This window comes from Euphorbia lathyris, chromosome 8 (genome assembly GCF_963576675.1).
Source record: "Euphorbia lathyris chromosome 8, ddEupLath1.1, whole genome shotgun sequence".
Classification (NCBI taxonomy): domain Eukaryota; kingdom Viridiplantae; phylum Streptophyta; class Magnoliopsida; order Malpighiales; family Euphorbiaceae; genus Euphorbia; species Euphorbia lathyris.
The window spans coordinates 49,342,095-49,355,055 of NC_088917.1; positions in this window are offsets into that span (position 1 = coordinate 49,342,095).

A 12,961-nucleotide genomic window follows, 5' to 3' on the forward strand; every position below is an offset into this window, starting at 1 on the left:
AATATTATTTAATGCTCCTGATTTGATTACCGACCCCCTCTCCACAGTCCACTCTACTAGTCAATTTTAAATTTGGCAAAATACACGTATTGATATTTTTTTTAATGAACAATAAATACATTTATTTAATGGATAAGGCATAAACACATCCTCAATCTTCCTAGCGATGAATGACGAATGATGTAAGGTTTTAAAAATTGGATTACAAGTTCAACCAAATTCACAACTAAATTTAAAGTTAATGGATTCAACCGATTCACTCAAATTGATTATATAAATTTTCAAAAAAAAAATACTATACGAAATAGTAAAAAGTTGTCCCCGTAATACACTTTTCTTATAGTTTCCGGGTTCATAAGAGACTTAGGTGGTGGAGAGTGACGGATGAAGACTCTTCAGTTTGCGTCTAAAAATCTTGCGAGTTTGTTGGCTACTATTAATGAACCAGTCTAAAATATGGATCTGGCCATGGATCGGGCTCGATCGGGTTCGGGCCTGTCGAGTTTTTAGGTAAAAATGTCCTGTCCTGCCCACTATTAATTTAGGCGGGCTCAGACCGGGCTGGACTCGGACTTAAAAATCAAATTTCAAGCTCAACCCATATAAACCCACCTAAATACATATATATTTTTTAAATTATAAAAAATAAATATTATATTTAAAAATAAATATTTAATATATAAGTATGATAACACTGGAGAAAACTTCTCGATCGGATCCCGTCCCTGTGAGGCGCCGCTGGGATCGGCCGGGGACACTCTGATGCCAAAGTCAGTAGAATATATGGAGAGTAAATCGTATTGACAAAGCTTAGAGAATGTAAAAGTAAGTGTACCTTGATAGCCTAGAAAGGTAGGCTATATATAGTTGAGGAATTTGTAACCCCTAGGTAACTAGAAAGCCTCCATTAATGCTCATTTAATGGCGGTTACAAGTTACTCTTAATTTGGCGGTTACAAGTTACTCTTAATTTGGCGGTTTGAGACTATTAATGATTCATTTAATAATCATTTATGGTCGAGACGGCGGCCAGCCGTTATCTAGGTAAATGGAGAGATTCGCCTAAGAGATCCGCCAGCGGATCTCTTAGAGCTGATCTAGGTTGATCCGCCAGACGGCTTCCTTTGCTACGTGGCATATCTTAAGGTAATTATCTCTTTTGGTCCTCATAATAATATCCTAATGTTATCAGAAGCCCCCCCAAAATGCCTTTAAAGTCCTTTAGGGCTTTTGGACTTCTGCGCGCCGTCTTATGCTCCCGCATTTAATGTGCACTCTGTTCAACGTCCTTTGATGGCCGACACGTGTAATAGCACACTGCCCTAGAAACGTTTCAAAAACCATCTTCATCTTTCGGAGTTTCTCTTTCTTCTCATTTTCTATCTTCTCCCGTTTTCGAAGCCTTTCCTCAGAAACTTCAAAGATCCTACTCAGGCTTCTGCATTTCCATGTAAGTGCTTTTTATTTTACTCTGAATGTTTAGAAGTTCATCTTCATCCTCCGGGTCAACTTCCGAACTCTTTAATTCGACGTCTTCCCCTAAGATTGAAGTAGATTTTAGTTGGACCACATCCTCGTCAGAAAACTCCCAATCTTCTGTTGGCGAGATTAATTCTGGTCCAACTGAGTTCAATAACTCGACGCGTAACCCTTACCAGACTCATTCCACCGGAAACCCTTCTTTCTTTTCCGGTTTTACTCCGGCCGGTGCCCGTAACCGGTTTCTGGGTTTAATGGCTTCTTCTTCTGTTCCTGTTAGAAAAAAGAATCCTCGAGCGGAGTCTACTTCGTCTCGTATGAGTGCCGCGGATTTGGCGAGTCTATCGGATCGCTTTCCGTGGATCAAAAATTATGAAACCCAACTCCCAGCTTCTTATCAATGCCTCTCCAATCCGCCGAAGGGCTTTTTTACTGTATTTTGTAGTCATATTGAGAGAGGGTTTTGCCTTCCTCTTCCCCAGATGTTGGCGGATATCCTCTCGTACTTTGACATTGCCGTCAGCCAACTACACCCCAACGTCTGGCTTGACATGGCGTTAGATTGTTATCTTGCGTCAAATTTAGGCATAGTGTATAATGGCCGAATCTTTAGAGCCTTTTACAAACCCTCCAGGAGGAAGTCGGAGTCTTATCTTACATTCGCCAAATTTGGTGTCTATTCGCCCTTTTACGACAAAATGTCCAACGTTCATAGCTGGGATGAGAGTTTCTTCTACGTGAAGATAAAGGAGGATGAACCGTTAGGTTTTCCTTCCGTCTGGAACTCTCGTCCGCTACATATGGCGGGTGACATGCGAATCTTAACACACAGTGATGAAGAGGTGGCGGATCTCATGAAGCAGATTAAGGCGGATGCATGGACGTATGCGGATGCCTTAGCCTTCATGATGAGTGACATTCCTCTGATCCGCCGAGTGGAGGATCAATTCATTTATTCAAAAATTACTCAGTTTGATCAAGGTACCTTGCATATTTTAGGAGCTTTAATTATTCTGATATCTTCTTTGGCAGGGGTGTGTCTAAGGCAAATCGTGCTCTTGCAGAGACGCGCAGGATGTTTCAAGAAGAGGAAGCCCGCAAGAAGAGTCAGGCGGCTAACCCTCAACCTGATACGGGCAAACGCCCTATGGAGATGGCTGTCGATCCGCCGTTGAAGAAGAGGCGGCCCAATACTATTGGGAGTACCAAGATAATGGCGGACGCGATTAAATCCGCCAAACCTACTGAGAAAGTGGTTCAGGTAATTCGTCTATTGATTTTGTTTCCTGCTCATCTGATTTTAAAGCGGCGTATGGTTTTTTCCTGTTTGCGCAGATGGCGAAGCCTGATATCGGTGGATATTGGTCCGCCAAGTTTGGGGTTCAAGGAACTTTTGAGAATGAATCTCTCTTGAATGACCTGGATGAAGCTTTAGGACAGGTGGGAGAAGTACAAAAGGATTACGACCAAATCCCCGGATCGATCCACGTCCATAAGGGAAAGTCTGAGCTTCTTTCGGTGAGTATTAAAAGAATATGATGATTTGTTTCGTTCTTGGACTAAATCCTTTTGTTTTCCTCAGTTGTATGCCCGCTTGCGCACTTTGGAGAATGGAGTCCTTCAGAATGTGGCGGATAGGGCGACTATTGAAAAGTTAGAGAAAGAGATAGTGAATGCCAATTCCACTATTGCCACCGCCAACGCGAACCTAGCTTCCGCCACAGCTGCTTTAGTTCTCCGAGACGGGGAGATACAAAATCTGAAGGCAAAAATAGCTTCTGATGCTAAAAGCCATGAAGATGCTCTCGGGAAAGCGGAATACACGGCGGGCGAACAGGCATTCTTTTATGGAGAGATGCTTATGGCGTACTTCTCTTTAGCCCATCCTGAAATTGATTTCACAGATCCTGAGTTCGCTGTCCCCGAACCGGAAGATGTGGCAAGGTTCAAGAAGATGCCCAATGCCAAGGAGTACCTTCGCAACTATGTGCGAAAATGGATGAAGGGAACCTTGCCGGATGCCAAACCTTCTACCACAGTTGTGATGGATGACCTCCAGGAGATGCCGTCCAACGCTGATTCTGAACAAAAAGGGGATAAGGAAGTATCTTTTGAAGGCGGATCCCTGACTGTGGAGAAGAAGGACCCTCAAGCGAGCGTTAGGGGTGAAGGAAGCACAAAAGAAGATGCTCCTATTATCATTTAGTTAGCAATTTTTGTAAAAACTTTTCAAGTATAATTCCAAACATTGCTATGTATAAACATTATTTTACTTTTACCCTTGCGCAGGACAGTGTTTTCAATGTGAGTATGTTTAGGATTTTTGTTTGAAGTAGGTGGCCAGCCATACTTCATTGTATGAACCTTTGTGAAGGTTTGAAGCTGTTCTATTCCTTCTTTAGAGGAAGTAAAGCTGCCCATGGGTTCAATTTGCTACCTATCTTTGAGGTGAAATGACCCACCCGTAGGACTTGTGAATTCCTTTTTGAAAAGGATAAGAGAGTGTAAAGACATTGCGTCCAAGGATCGTTTTAACTCTTATTGGAGATTGGGATCCGCCCGGAGACGGATCCGCCCATAAGATTGATCCTTTTATGTGCTTTAGGATAGCGGTATATTGCGAATGTGGAGAGCGTTGGGTGCCTCCCCTTCTTTTTAAGACTGGAATATTGATATTGCAGCAATAAACTATAAAAAGAACATGAATAATAAAACCAACGATATTTATTAATGGGATGAACACCTTATTACAGCGGACAGGTCTTTATAGATGAGCCTCATCAAAACCTTTAACAAGAAAAACCCCATGGGAAAAAGCTTGTTAAAGGAAAAAGAGTACTCAAGACCGTACTTTATTTTCTAACAAAGTATTTGCGGAGATTTTGGAGATTCCACGTCCGTGGCAGCGTGTTGCCCTCCGTATCTTGTATTTTGAATGTGGCTGGTCCCACCTTCTCCACTATCTGGTATGGACCTATCCAATTGATTCCCAACTTGCCTTTGCCTTCTCGAGATTGGACTTTATCAGCCTTGCGAAGCACAAGATCTCTCATCTTTAGATCCACAATCTTGGCATTTTTATCATGATAGGATGCAATCCGCTGTTTATATGCTGCCATGCGTACATAGGATTGATCCCTGCGATCCTCGACCTGATCCAGACGTTCCCTCAGTCGTTTATCATTGTCTTCTTCACAATAAAAGGCCACTCGATCACTGGGGACTCGTATTTCCACGGGGATTACGGCCTCCACTCCATGAGAAAGGGCGAACGGCGTTTCTCCCGTAGCGGTTCTTGGGGTTGTGCGATAAGCCCATAAAACACTTGTAAGTTGATCCGCCCATTTTTTGTCATGTTCTCCCAACCTCTTTTTTATCCCCTTTACAATCGTCCGATTGGTCACTTCGGTCATTCCATTGGACTGAGGATAATAAACGGAGGCGAATCTGTTCATGATGCCCAATCCCTCACAAAAAGCCTTGAATTTGCCACAGTTAAACTGTGTCCCGTTGTCAGTGATGATGGTGTGTGGAATGCCATATCTTCCCACGATGTTGTCTTTGACAAACTCCACTATCTGCTCTGCTGTAATGGAGGAAACAGCCTCGGCTTCTACCCATTTGGTGAAATGGTCCACCGCTACTATTACGTACTTCTTTTGCCGACGAGTTGGAGGAAATGGTCCAACGATGTCTATTCCCCAAAGGGCGAATAGACGGCCTTCAATGATTGGCCTTTGAATGTGCTTGGTAGTGTGTGACTCATTTGCGTGAATCTGGCAACTATGACAAGATTCTACCAAACTCTGGGCATCTAACTCGACTGTGGGCCAGTAGAACCCTGCTATCCTTGATTTCTTCAAGATCGCGGCGGATGCCTCATGTGACCCGCAAGACCCCTCATGTAGCTCTTTGAGGATCTGTTGCCCTTCTTCTGGTAGAATGCATTTCATCCAAGGATGACTAAAAGACCTTCTATAAAGACCATTATTGATCAAGGAGAAGTAAGCCGATCTCCTGACAATCTTCCTCGCCTCTTCCTTGTCTTCAGGTAATGTTCCATTCAGTAGGTATTGGCGAATGACTGTCCTCCAATCATCCTCCATTGTTGTAAGTACGGACACTTCTTCAGCAGCAAATGCTGGAGCCATTTTTACTTCGAAGGGACAATCTGGATCCGCCCAGTTTACTTCACTAGAAGCCATTTTGGCCAATTGATCAGCCTCTGTATTGGATTCCCTTGGTATGTGAACCAATTCCCACTTAGTTTTTTTAGCTTCAAGGTTATCCAGAATCTTTTTGACTTCTGCTACATACTTGGCCAGAACCTCGTCCTTCACCTCGTAATTATTGATTACTTGGTTCACCATTAGTTTAGAATCGCTGTAGATCACGATCTGCTCCGGGGTGATTTCTTGAAGTAGACGTAAGCCCAATATCAGAGCTTCGTACTCAGCAGCATTATTAGTAGCATGGAAATTTAACTTTGCTGCGTATCGCAGTCTTATGTAGTGGGGACCTTTGATCACAACTCCTACACCAGCTCCATCTGCGGAGGAAGCTCCATCTGTATACATTGACCATTCTTCTAACGGAGGCTGGGGATGAGATATCCCCTCGTCAGTGAATTCATTCACGAAGTCCGCCAGGACCTGACTTTTTAAAGATGACCTGCTCTCGTATCTTACATCAAATTCACCCAAGCGAATCGCCCATTCCATCAACCTTCCCAAAGTGTCCGGCTTCTGCAATACCTTTCTCATCGGTATATGGGTTCGAACTATCACGGTATGCTCCTGAAAGTATGGCCTAAGGCGGATTGCCGTGGTCACGATAGCCAGTGCCATTTTGTCCAACTTCGAATATCTGGTTTCAGCATCTTTCAAAACTTTGCTCACGTAATAAATGGTGAATTGTTGGCCATTTTCTTCTTGCACCATGACTGTGCATACGGCTTTATCCGTAACTGACACATACATGTATAGATCCTCCCCCTTCATAGGTCGACTCATCATGGGTCGACTCATCATTCCACTCAAACGCCTTTTGTCCCTTGATAACTTCGAAAAAAGGCTGACATCTACGAGCTGAGCAAGAGATAAACCTGCCTAAGGCTATGATACGTCCATTGAGGCGTTGTACTTCTCTGATATTCCGAGGAGGTTGCATTTCTAGGACTGCTTTGACTTTGTCAGGATTTGGGCTAATTCCTCTTTCACTAATCATGAATCCTAGAAATTTGCCATATGTTGCCCCGAAAGTACATTTCTCTGGATTTAGCTTGATGTTGTGATGGCGAAGTATGTCCAGTACCTCCTTTACATCCTCTGTATGCTTTTCCGTAGTTGCGCTTTTAATGATCATATCATCTACATAGACAGAATAATTATCATTCTTACTGTTCGAGAATATCTTGTTCATCATCCTCTGATAGGTAGCACCTGCGTTCTTGAGCCCGAAGGGCATAACTTTAAAACAATAAGTAGCTTGATGTGTCACGAACGAGGTCTTGATTCTATCTGAGGGCTCCATAGGGATTTGATGATAACTTGATTTCACGTCAGTAAAGGAATACATTGCATGACCGGCAGTTCCATCTACAAGCATGTCTATGCATGGCAAAGGATAGTTATCCTTGGGGCAAGCTTTATTAAGATCTGTGAAGTCAATGCACATGCGGTAGGATCCGCCAGCTTTCTTGACTAGCACGACGTTCGCCAACCACTGAGTGTAAAGTACTTCCTCAATGGCATCCGCCTTTTGGAGCTTGGCAAATTCCTCCTCTATCACTTTTTGTCTTTCTGGACCATGATTCCTCCGCTTCTCGGCCACAGGAACCGCATCTTTATCAATGTTGAGTTTGTGGGTGATTACGTCCGGACTGATTCCAGGCAGAATTTCATCCTTCCATGCGAAGACATCTTCGGCCTCACAGAGTACCTTGGAGATTGCATCTCTGATATTGCCTTGTAGTCCTTTAGCTATCCGTACCTGCTTTTCTTCTGCCATCAGGTACATTTCGGTTTCGCCTAAGGCCATTGTGACACGTTCTTCTTCATCTTCCTCCTTAGATTGAGGGCGAATCATTAAGGAAGCCGAATATGTCTCTTGGGCTACTTTTTGACAACCTCTAACCATCACGCCCCCCTTGACCGTGGGGATGTAAAGCGTTAAATGGCGAATAGAGATAAGAGCTGCAGCTTCGAAGATGAAAGGTCGCCCGAGGATAATATTGTAGGCTAATTGTCCATCCAAGACCGAAAACTCCAAATCTCCTCGCCAAACTTGATCATCATCAGTAAGCTCGCAATTCAGAGTAACTTGGCCTTTCGTCTGGATGGTATGACCTGTCACTCCCAAAATGTCCACCACAGTTGGTTCTACCTGGACAGGATCAATCTTGAGTTTGACGAATGCTCCTCGGGTAATGACATTACATGAACTTCCTGTATCAATCATTACCCTCTTCATCTCCCAACCCTCAACCATCATAGTGACGACCAATGCGTCCGCATGGGGTGGAATTTCAGGACCTGCGTCTGAGAAAGGGCGATTTAGTGATGTCCTGTCAAGGGTGGTCATCTTCGCCTTTTTCAATGTTGGCTGATAGCCAGGACCACCTGCTATGACGTTGATGGTACCCTTTCCTTTCTTCTTTGGGTCCTCTTTGGATTTGTCATCTTCCTTTCCTTCCGTTTGGATGAACCGATCCAATTTTCCTCTCTCAATGAGTCGCTCAATTTCTCGAGCCAACTCCCAGCAAGCATCCGTATCATGACCATTCTTCCTGTGATACTTGCAATAATTTTTAGGATTCTTTCCTTTGTTGGTGTACTCCCCCCCTTTTGGCTCGGGGTATGAAATGCTCCGTTTGTGCTGGCTGTTCTCGATCCACATAAGAACTTCACTTTTAGAAGCATTGAGAGGTGTGAAGGAGGTGACAAACGTTGATTTGTTCCTAGAATCCCTTCGTTTGTTTCGAGAAGAAGAATCTTGACGTTTGTCTCTGTCCCAGTCCCGAGGGCGGGACTCGCTTCTATCCTTCTTTGGCGATGATGGTGTACCTCGGCGGATATCATCAACCTCTATAAAGTCTTTACAGCGCTCCATCAACTCTGCCATGCTGGTGGGCTTTTTACGAATGAGGTCTTCTTGCAAACTTTTACAAGTAGTGTTTCTTACAAAGCACTCCACAGCTACGGAGATATCTACATCAACGATTTGTATACACAACTGGTTGAAAGTTTCCACATAATCTCGATGTGGTTCATTCGTCTTCTATTTTAGCTCAAAAAGTTTCCCAGATTTCACCACTGCAGGGATGCAGCCAGCAAATTTTGCACAAAATTCTCTGCTTAATTAATCGAAGCTATTTATAGAGCCTGGAGGTAGAGATTGGAACCATAAATAGGCTGGACCTCCCAAAGTGGTGACAAACATCTTGCAAAGTACAGGTTCGGTGGCTCGATTGAGTCTGGCCATGATTCTATATTTTCGAACATGAGCCTTCGGATTGTCTTTGCCTGTGTAAATTGCAAGATTAGGGATTTTAAACGCCCTTTCAGTTTCCTCTGCTTCGATCCAGGCCGCAAAAGGCGAATCTCTATTGGCGAATGGATTATGCCTAGCATTTTCCTCATTCATTTGGAGCACTAGGGCCCTTACTCTATCATCAAAATTCTCCGGATCCGCCCTGGGATGATCTCTTCGTGGCGATCTGCTTGGAGAGGAAGAAGAACTTGATTCTGACGATGAATCCGATGGCGAATGTCTGCCTCGTCCGCCTCCCCTTCTTCCTCCGTCGCCTCCCCCTCCACTTCCTCCATTTGGAGGAATTGGACCGTTTCCTCTTTGCTGGCCTTCTGGCAGAGTGTGTCCAACAGTTCCTGAAGATGGATGGGGTGGTGGTCCACCTATATGAGACGTTTTTTCCGGTCTCTTGCTCCTTTTACGACCAGTAGATGGAGCCGATCTGCCACGGCGTGGAGATTTTGTGCGCCTTGGCGAAGGAGATCTTGCCTGCTTATCTTTGTTCTTTTTACGCTTTTTACGAATGGGCTCTTTAAATCCGCCATTGGACGAATTTGTCCGCGGGCGCCTGGGTACATTCGGCCCATCACGATTAAACCTTGGAACTTCTGATCCGCCAGGAGGGACCGTATTATTCCCGTGGCTTCCTTCACTAGGAAACAGCTCCCTGATAACCGGTCGCGCTCCATCCGGCGCCGTGGTAGTTACCGTAGAGTCAACGTTGTGAGCTTGAAGGAATGAAGAGTTACGAGCCCCAGGTCCCAGACCGAAGTTTAACGGAGGTAAAGATGAGACAACTGATGTAGGTACCGTAATCCTATGAGGAGGAATAGTCATGAATGCCCGAAGGCGGTTTCCAATTTCAAGCCCATATCGTGCCTCGATATCCTGAGCACACATATCAAGGAAGGATGCCGTGGGCATATTTCCATCAATATTCATCGTAGGGGCGATTGTGCTTGTGCATCCAACGCTAGATGGTGTAATTATTGGCGATTTGATCCCTGAGGAGGGATTTTGTATTTCATCATTCATGATGTTTCAACGTGAACGAAAAATCCTTTATTTGGTCAAGGATTCCACGCTCACCGCACCAATTGATAACACTGGAGAAAACTTCTCGATCGGATCCCGTCCCTGTGAGGCGCCGCTGGGATCGGCCGGGGACACTCCGATGCCAAAGTCAGTAGAATATATGGAGAGTAAATCGTATTGACAAAGCTTAGAGAATGTAAAAGTAAGTGTACCTTGATAGCCTAGAAAGGTAGGCTATATATAATTGAGGAATTTGTAACCCCTAGGTAACTAGAAAGCCTCTATTAATGCTCATTTAATGGCGGTTACAAGTTACTCTTAATTTGGCGGTTTGAGACTATTAATGATTCATTTAATAATCATTTATGGTCAAGACGTCGACCAGCCGTTATCTAGGTAAATGGAGAGATTCGCCTAAGAGATCCGCCAGCGGATCTCTTAGAGCTGATCTAGGTTGATCCGCCAGACGGCTTCCTTTGCTACGTGGCATATCTTAAGGTAATTATCTCTTTTGGTCCTCATGATAATATCCTAATGTTATCAAAGTACATAAATTCATTAATAGGCGGGTCGGGCTGGACCGGCCCGTGCTGTTTTTATTAATCCCAAACCTGACTAAAAAATATACGGGCTTTAGCGGGCCTGGGTCGGGCTGTGTCTAAGATCAATTTCTATTATCCAAGCCCAGTCCAAGGGGCACGAGTCTGGGTGGGGCAGGCAGGTATCCGAGTCCGTGGACAGGTCTAGTCTAAAATGTTGATCTTGTTCCTCTAACTAGAAAGAAATCTCATAAGAGAAGTCGCAAACTCAGTTAGAGAAGAAGCTGCTGTAAAGTGTTGGTCCCTTGTGATAAAAGAGTAATTTTCTAAATGGGGGTTAAAGGAACTATTTAAAATTTTGTTTAATTAGGCTGACTTGTGTCAGTTATGAGTTAGAGTTTTTCACTTGATTCTTAGCACAATGATATTGGGTAAGGTCAGAGACAACTTTAGTTGATCATCGATTAAAGTTGCTTTTAACGTTGAGTCAGGAAATAGCACTTGGGAGTCTATCCCTGAACTCATCACCAAATCACACAACTCAGTATACTTTAGATTAAACATTTTACTAGGCAAAATAAAAGCAAGCAGATAAGGAGTTAAGGGATAGAAAGGTTACTCAGCAGTTTTATCCTGGTTCGACCTCTTGCCTACATCTAGTCCCGGAATCCTTCCGAGCTTTAATCCACTACTGAGCTCTTTTGGGTAGAGCACAAACCTCTTACAATAGTCAGCGAGTATACAGAGTACCGTCCTCTATATCCTATACTCAACACTATCTAGCTCTGAGGGCTAAATACCGAGCAACTCAGAGTCTCCTAAAAATTTGATAATTGATAAGGTTTTTGTTCTATAACAAAGAACACTTTGTAAGATATAATCTAATCGTTTACAAAAAAATGAGAGTTGGTGTAAGATTGCGTTGCTTTGCTTTTGCACAGAACTTCAAGAGAGAATTTGGTCAGCGTTTCGGCTTGTTGAAGAACTGCCTCGATTGAAGCAAATGAGAGGCCTATTTATAATGACACTTGAAGCCATCGGTCATTTCGAATTTCGAAATAACCGTTGGAGGGAAACGGCTCAGCTGTCCCTTTCGTCCTTAGTGCCCAATGTCGCGGCCAATAGGAACGTAGTCTTCTTTGTGTCTTGATCAGTACTTCAGTTGTTTGTGGTCAGTAAGCGTCAGATTGTCTCTTCATTTTCGGCAAAGATTTCTAGACAGCTTCTCTATTGCGTCTGAACCTTTCCTCATTTGGATAGACTTTATCCCCAAGTTTATCAAGTCAACTTCTGCTTTGTCTTCTTGTCCGTTGAACTCAGCAGCTTCGTTGTGAAGGAGTTAGCCAATCTTCTGGATCCTTCTACTTGCTGGGCTGAGTTGAATCACAACCCTTTGATCTGTTTGACTTTGTTTGGGCCTTGACCTTGCTTATTGGGCTTTGGACTTTATCTTAATGTCTTTTGCACTTGTAAATTTAAATACTCCAAAAATACTCAACAAACATATTAGTAACAAATAAATTAAAGCATTTAAATTTAATGTGTTGGAATTTTATCTTATGGATTTAATTCTAATTTAAATAAATTTGTCAAATCAAAATCAGTGTGGAAATGTGTTTCAACAAACTCCCCCATTTTGATTTTGGCAAAAATATTAAACTTAGAACACAACATGAAGCTTGCCCATGATTCCTGACCTTACTTTTGCTTCTGAGTTCTCCCCCATAAGGATTGGCCTACTAACTTAGCTTTGCTTTAGACAGTTTAAGGTTTAAATAGCAAAGATGAGGTCTAGGTTAGAAGCATGTCAGTTTAAGGACATGTTTATTTTATTTAGACCTGATACTTAAAAAAAATGGTATCCTATTAGTTAGGAGTGATCAGGTATCAGAGTTGAGAATGAAATTGAGTTGTCAAGGACACTGAGTTAAAGTACTCAGTGGTTTATACTTGAATGAATTTGATTATGTTCTTAGGTTGAGTTATTTGTGCAATATCTTTTAAGTGTTAGACATTATAAGCAAGTTAAGATATTTAAATAGAGGCAATCAGATAGAAGCGTAATCAACACAGTATAGAGATGAAAGATACGTTCAATAGATAACTCAGTAGATTACAGTCAACAAATATAAAGTTAGACAAAAAAAAGATCTAGAAGTCAAATCTATTTCTTAATGTTAACTACAACGGTTTTAGATTTAGATTTATTTTGCTGCTGTTGACGTTGTTGGTCAGGATTTACTGATGGTTTAGGGTCTGAGGAAGAAGAGTGAGTGTGTTGAGTTTGCTGTTCAATAGTACGACTTATGTGTTCTTCTTTGGCTTTCCCTTTTTCTTTCTCCCCCTTTTTGTCAGCATTAGTACTGGGTTGAGAAGTG